The 7,909-nt window shown below is 47.9% G+C and overlaps 1 long non-coding RNA gene across 1 annotated transcript; it reads left to right on the top strand.

The window, feature by feature from the left end:
- The first annotated feature begins 383 nt into the window (after positions 1 to 383).
- On the top strand, positions 384 to 2,743 carry LOC110322739. The gene is made up of 3 exons (XR_002380589.1): positions 384 to 771; positions 2,213 to 2,358; positions 2,452 to 2,743. It is a non-coding gene; the product is annotated as an uncharacterized LOC110322739 (long non-coding RNA).
- The last annotated feature ends 5,166 nt before the right edge of the window (positions 2,744 to 7,909 follow it).

Consider the following 7,909-nt stretch of genomic DNA (forward strand, 5'->3'; position numbering starts at 1 on the left):
AAATCATATATATTAATATTGCTTAATAATGCTAATTCATAAAAGTGGGTATCACTATAGCTGAGCACCCCAGGCCCCTGTCTCTGGAGGTCCTCAGCAGAGAGTGAAGAGCTGAGTGGTTACTGTTGCCTTCCAGCCAAGGTAGCCTGTTGCAGACACTTGAGAAACTACAGAGAGGATCAGCCAGATGTGGGAAGTGGGTGGCCTGGATCCTAGAAGTTCCAGATGTTTGGGGGGAGGGGCGCGAGGGGAGGTAGGCCACCCGTAAGCACTGACTGCCCCACTTTGAAGTCTTGCAGCAGCCACTCTTTTCTCCTCCCACATCCCCGTGACCTCTGCCAAGGTCACAGCTCACTCCCACTTGCCTGCCCAGTGCCCCAGCACACTTCCCCAGGGGCACACAGCCCGGGTCTTCTCAAGTCATGTTCGATATCTAGTTAAGGGGTACATTTATCTCCAGTGTTCCCCGGGACCTTCCCTTTTGATTTTCAAGAACATTTTCTTCCCACTGCCAGAGCAGTCCTTTCGAATCAAAGGCTCGGCTTTTCCAAAGCATGGTTTCTGATGTGGGCTTCAGTGGACTGGCTGCGAAGTTCCTGAGACAATGAGAGGGAACGCTGGCTCTCTCTCTCTCTTTATCTTCTTGCAGTAAAGCTCCAATTCTCCTTGAGGTAAAGTGGAGCCTCTGATTGATGCGAGGACGCGGGGAAAATGAAAGCCAAATTATTATTATTTCAAGTTGTGTTCTTGTGGCGTTCCCGGATGTCTGTGGTACGTTTGTGTTCCTTGTGTGTTTGTCATCTTTTAACTTTATTCACAGAGTCTTCTGTCACTTGCAACTTAACTGTTTTAGTCAAATCTAGATGTTTTTCTTATTTTTCTTCTAGTGCTGTTCTGGAGTTTGCTTTTTACATTTAGTTCTTACAATCAAAGGGACTTCATTCGTACAGGTGTTGAGTGTGCCCGAGGTGGAGTTCAACTTTTGTACTTTTTCTAATTGTATTTATTAAATAAATTCTTCATCCAGGGGTCAGAATCCTTCACTTCTAGTACATAGATGGATAGATGGAATTCATCTTGTTTTATAAGATATTTTTACTTATGGTTTGATGATCAGTCCCTCATTTTTCCGTGTGTGTGTGTGTGTGTGTGTGTGTGTGTGTGTGTGTGTGTGTTTGTGTGTGTGTGTTTGGAGGCCAGAGGAGGAGGTCAGATGTCCTCTATAACTCTTTGCCTTGTTTCACATTTTAAAAAAATTTTTTTTTTTTTTAATTTATAGCAAGGCTGGCTGGCTAGCCACTCCCAGCAATCCTCCAGTCACTCGCAGCCACTGGGGTTATAGGCAGAGGTGACCAATCAATCCCACTTCTTTGTGTATGTGTTTGAGATTCAAACACATATCTTCAGGTTTGTATAGTGAGCGTTCTCGCCCCATTGGCCCATCTCTCCATCCCCAACTTCCCTCATTTTCACTAGGAAAAAAAAAAATGTTTTTGAGACAGTCTCTCTAAATAACCTTGGATGACTTGGAATTCACTACATAGACCAGGATGATCCGGGACTCACAGGGATTCCCCTGCCTCTGCCTCCTGAGGGCTTCACTCAGTGTTTTCCTTCATTGACTGTGGTGGCACATGCCTGTAATCTTAGCACTCTGGAGGCTGGAGTAGGAGATTGCTGAAGACTTTGAGTCAGGCTTATATACGGAGGGCTACATAGTGAGTCTGAGGCCAGTCTGGGCAAACCCTATCTCAAAACACAAAAATAGGACTGGGGAGATAGCTCAGTGGGTAAAAAGCACTTATGGGAGGGCCGGAGGCCAAATCCTCAGAGCCCACGTGATCTAGTTATTTTCTGTTGCTGTGATAAACACTGTGGTCAGAAGCAAGTTCAGAGGAGAGAGTTTATTTGGCTCATGTGTCGCAATCATAGCCCATCGGGGAGGGAAGCTAAGTAGGAACTTGGGGGCAGGAACTGAGGCAGAGGCCATGGAGGAGAGCTGCTTACTGGCTTGCTCCCGTGACTTGCTGGGCCTGTTTTGTTTGTTTGTTTGTTTGTTTTTTATAAAACTCAGGTCTACCTGCCCAGGAGCAGTGCTGCCCGCTTCGAGCTGGTCCCTCCCACACCAATCACTATCAAGAAAAATGCCCCTCAGATATGGCCACAGACAAGCTTGGGAAGAAATTCTTCAATTTCAGTTCCCTCTTCCCAGGTGACCCTAGTTTGTGTGAAGCCAACAAAACTGACCAGCACACCTTCTGAGTGCTACAGCAGGATGGAGATGGGAGGCAAATTCTTGGAAGCTTGAGGGTGGATAGCTGATGTGCCCAGCCCTCTAGCAACAGGCAAACAAGGCAGGTCATCTTCCAGTGACCTTGCGTGTGCACTCACGTGAACATACATCAGACATGCAAAAATAAATAAAGCACTTTTTTTTTTCCTTTCTTGCAGGAGGAGTGTGGAATGGGAGTCAGTGCTTAATAGGTGCAAAGTTTCCATTTGGTTCTAGAGACGATGGTGCTGATGGCTATAAGACGTCTTGAATGTGCTCAATGCTACCAAACTGCACAATTAAAATGGTTAAGACTGTGAATGTTGTGTGTATTTTCCTGCCGCAGAGTACTGTATTTTTTTCTGGTATGTTTTATTCTTGTGTAATCAGCTTTGTGGGTTTTTTTTTTCCCCTTCCAGATTAACTTGAGAATCAACTTGTCACATTCTATTAAAAGTCCCTTTGATATTTTTACTGCAGTTACATCAAGTTTATGGATTGCCTTGGGGAGAAGTGACATTTTTATGACCCTGAACCTTCCCCCAGGTGGAGGCCTCCTCATTGACTGGGATCTCTTTATGTCTTTCAGTAGAGTTGTGTATAATTCCGTTTCTATCCAAGTGCTCTTAGCTATGTGACAGTTTGAGTTGCCGCTGTGAATGGAATCTTGGGTACAGCACAGGAGCTCTGGCTCCGGTGACTCCAGCCTAGCCCTGGGATACACGGCTGCCTCTGCAGGGACCTTGGACAGGAAGCACACACTTTGGGAGTCATTTCACCAAGGCCCCTGTGAGTGAAGGCAGCACGTGTCCAAGGTTTCAGAGCAAAAGGGAGGGGGGGGGGGCGGAGCTCAGCTGAAGGGGTTGACAAGGCCAAGAGGAGGAGAGACTTTCTGGAAGGCTTTTCTAGATCAGAGGAACCTGAACTTGTCACCAAAGGGGCCTCGGCTGAGACGGGAGCCATGGCGGGTGTGCGGTTCCTGAGGGTATGGCTCAGGCTGCAGCACCGAGAGAGCCTGTCATTTCCTTAGTTTCTGAGAAGCCTGCTGTCCTCACCAGCAGATGAGTGACATCCTAAGAGGCTTCACTCTCTCCGCTGGGCTGCCCGTGGCAGGAACTGTGTGAGCTGAGTCCAATCTTGGGCCGGGTTCCTGCTGGCCCCCAGGGGACACAGATGCCTTTGGGCCCACAGCTTGGCAAATGTTGGGGCTGGGGCTGTGCCCCATTGACTCTTGGGCCAGGTTCCTACCCTGGACACAGTGTGCACCCCACGTTGAACACAGGGTAGTGTGTGGTCAGTGTGCAGGGAAGATGACTGAGAGAGGCGGGGCTTTGAGAGATGAACCAGGTATTCTACCCCTCCCTCCAAGGAAATCCTTTTGTAGAACGCCATGGAGTCCTCCGAGTATCTCCTTTCATTTATTTTCATTCTTTCTCTTTTTCTCATTTTAAAGGCTCTTCTGTAGCCCAGGCTAGTCTCCCAACTCACCACTTAGCCGAGGGGGACCTTGAGCTTCTGAGCTTAGCAGTTTATTCGGTGCTGGTGGTCGTACCCAGGACTTCAAGCATGCTAGGTAAGGTGTCTACAGAATGAGCTGCATCCCCAAACCTATTAAGTGTATTTCTGCAGAGGTCTGGTAGGATGGGCGTTCCCACACATATTAGACATGGAAGCATCCACGGAGCATCCACCCTAGATGAGGTGGGACTTCAGCGTGGTAACAAAGGCTCGGACGGTCTGGGCAGACAGTCATAAAGAGCACTCGGAGAAGGGAGATTTATGAGAAGGATATAGTCCGGGCATGGTGGTCCACACCTTTCATCTCAGCACTGGAGAGACAGAGGTAAGTTATCTCTCTGATTTAAAGGCTAGCCTGGTCTACACAGTGAGTTCCAGGACAGCCAGAATTAGAGAGACAAAAAATAAATAGATAAATAAGAAATAAATAAATGAGAATTTGAAAGAAAGTCACAGCTGAAGGGTAAGGAGGCAGCATGCTGAGAAGAGCTGAGAAGAACATTCTGGGCTAGGGGACAGACGTGCAAAAGACCTGAGACTGGATGGAGAGCTGAGCAGTAGCCAGAGTGGCTGGCCCTCCATAGCTGGAATTTCTGTAATAGTGAGTTGGAAGAACTGATACACACCCACTGTGTTTCTGCTTCCCCCTCCCCAGTATACATCACTGTCACCTCTCCATAGGTGGCTGACAGAGTCATCCCTCAAGTCACGTAACAACAGCCCTGTGTTGACCAGGGATCCTGTCAGCCACCTAACAGCCTCCTCCTCCATCTGTAAAATGGAAGGAAGACTGGCTGGTGAGTTGTTGGAGGCAGGGGCAGAGGACCTTGCTCAGTCAGGACGGTGCTGGCTGTCATCTGTGAGGACCTAAGGCACTGGCTGTCACTCAGGATTATCCTCAGCCCTACAGAAAAAGCTGGGCCTGGTGGTGCACACAGGGGAGGCAGAGTCAGGACGGTCCTTAGGGCTTGCAGCCGAGTGGCTGAGCCTAATCAGGGAACTCCAGTCTCAGTGAGAAAGCCTGACTCCAGAAACAAGCTGCATGGCTTCAGAAGAACAAAGCCTGAGGTTGACCTCTGGCCTCCATGTGCCTAAGCATGTACACACACACACACACACACACACACACACACACACACTCACACACACACTCACACACACTCACATACACACACAGCACACACAGGAATATGTACACGCACATGCACACACAGGGACATGCGCGCGCGCGCACACACACACAGGCACGCACACAGCTTTGTAGGTGCTGCTCTATGTTTTTTTTCTATCTGCAGCTTGTTCTATTCTGTTTGGCACCAAAGGATTATTTATTAGCATCACAATCTAATCATTTTTTTAACAACCAATTTTTCTGGGTCTCATTAACTTTTCAATACATCTCCCTTTTTTTCTAGAACATTTCTTTATGTCTTAAAATATTTATTTTATGTTATCTTAGTTGATTTCTTCAAAGACTTCTTATGCATATACGATCCATGTTAGCTCTTTGTCTCTGTAATGAAATACCCAAGGCAGGCTACTTTACAGTGCAAAGAGGTTTACTGATTTTACAATTCTGAACTGCATGACACAGACTCTGGTGAGGGGCCTCCTGAAATAGCTCATGAAAGAAACATCGATCAATCTGTTTCTGTGTCCTGTCTCTTGTGAGGCTACTTAGAGCCAGTCATGTGAATTTCACCCAAATGACGTAGTCTAATCAATTTCCATAGGTCACACCTCGTAGTCAGCCTGAGTTTTCCACCTTCTTAATATCATTAACCTGTCACACTGTGGCTTAAACTTCTGCATTAGCTCATGGTCACTGATTGTTATTTCCTTTGTGCTGCTGTAACAAAATACCCAAAGCTGGGTACTTTATAAAGAAAAAAGTTGGTTTTTCCACTCATCTTCTAAAGAACTAAGAGCACAGCACTGGTCTATCTGCTGGCTCTGGTGACAGCTTCATGGTAGATGACATCTCAGTTGCTGAGTGGCCATCTACAGCCCAGCACCTGTGCAGTTTGATTCCTGGGACCTTGACTAGAGCCGTCAAAGGAATGAGAAAAGTACGGACACACAAACAGAAAAGGACAGGTGGGGTTCCGCTGCTGGGACACTAGCATCCTGGATCCTCAGAGGTCTCTGTGGCTGAGCAGTCTGAAGCAGTGAACATCGGGGAGGAGGAGGCTGTGGTTGCAAGTGAAGTGATCTCTATGTGTTCAGGACCCCTAAGACCAACTTCTCAGCACAAAGAGATTTATTTGCTGCAGAGAAACCGAGGGCAGGGAATAAGAGACAAAGACAGGAGATAGAGGATGAAGGAGAAGAGGAAGGGAACAAAGGGAGAGAGGGCAGGGATATTTGTCTCTGGGGGTGGTGGGGGTGAGACAAAGGACTGCCTCTGGATAGAGAGGAGACAGATGTGTCCTATAGGCAAATGACAGATTATAAAGGGGAACGGAACCGGGAAATGAAGTGTTAGGATGAGTTGGTTTGTTTCGATTGGGCATGTTAATTAGGGCAGCCAAAGCGGGGCTTTTGGTTGCTGAACTTCAATACTTGTGATAGCTGGACCTGGTATTAGCCTCAGGAGGAGGAAGTGCCAAATAAGGAAACAGACCTTGGTGGCTAGCTTTAGGAATGTCATCTAATGGTTTTTAGCAAGGCAGAGGGAATTGGGGAGAAGGGCAAGGCCTGCCAGAGTCTTGTTTGCTGTGCTCAGACTGGCCAGAGTCCCTACAGCTAGCCTATGTACACACTGGTCAATCGTTTATAAACACTTAGACTCCCGAGGACAGCTTTGCCTTCCGCTAAGCCCCACCTTTTAGAAGCGCCAGCACCCAGCACTGTTATCCTGGGGGCTAGCTTCCAGCAGCTGTGCCACACACTCAAAGCTCCCCCAACCACAGCAGTCATCCCCCCCCCCCAATCAATTAAATGTAAAGCGGTTCACCTTCCTTTCCCCTTCCCCGGGGTGGGGGGGCTGGGATTGAACTCACACCTCTTCCATGTTCTGCAAGACCTCCACCACTGCACTCTACACTCACAGGACACCAGAGCAGTTCCTGCTCCCGCCCCCTCCCCCTTTCCTGTTTTCCCCCCTTTCCTTTGCACTTGTGTTTTGGTGGAGTGTTATTGTGTGCTATTCACGCTGACTGACTTCTATTCTGCAGTCTCTGCCATCTTCCTTCCGCCTTTTCCGGAGCCCTGAGCCCTTCTGTTATCTTGTTATTATCTCTCCAGCTCTCCTATCAAGCACTTTATCTAGGCATTTGGTTTGTTTCTGCTCCGGTGTCCTGTGTTTATTTGACTGCTTGGGTCCTCCTTTCATCTCCTTGCTTGCCCTTGCCCTCCTCGTTCCTTGTATCTGTGTTTCAGATCTAGAGGAGCTTCACTGTTGCTAGTATTTGATTGATGTGAACTTTCTCTTGACAAACATTGGCAAGAGGTCAAGTTGGGGAGGAGCCAGGGCTGTTTTAGGATAGATTTTCCTTTTCTGTATGAGTTCTTTGAGCCTTTGTTTCCCCACAGGTAAAGACTGTTTGTTCCCAACTGAGAACCCTCCTTCTCCCCATGCCTCAGCTGCCTGGGTGGGATTTTTATTTTTCTAAACAAATTTAAACTCTGTGCGTGTGTGCATGCGTGTGTGCGTGCGTACGTGCGTGTGTGTGTGTGTGTGTGTGTGTGTGTGTGTGTGAATGTATGTGCGTGTGTGTGTCTGGCTGTGGGTTCGGCACGAGAGTGGAGAGCCCATGAAAGCCAGAAGAGGGTATTGGATCCTCTGGAGTTACAAGTGATTGCATGGCAATGGGGTCTGGAGACCAATCTTGGTTCCTCTGTAAGATCAGTATGTGCTCTTAACTCCTGAGCCATCGCTCTCTCTAGCTCATGTTTCTTTAAACATGATGTGGATAGTGTATGTGCACACATGTGTGTGTGCACAAGTGTGTATGTGCACATGTGTGTGCATGTGAGTATGGAGGACAACCTTGGGTGATTTTCCCAGGTAATTGTGCCTCTCTTCTTTCTGTCTTCTCTTCTTTCTTCCCTTCCCTTCCCTTCCCTTCCCTTCCCTTCCCTCCCCTCCCCTCCCCCCTCCTTTCTCCCACACTCAAT

The sequence above is a fragment of the Mus pahari genome, chromosome 6, assembly GCF_900095145.1.
Source record: "Mus pahari chromosome 6, PAHARI_EIJ_v1.1, whole genome shotgun sequence".
NCBI lineage: Eukaryota > Metazoa > Chordata > Mammalia > Rodentia > Muridae > Mus > Mus pahari.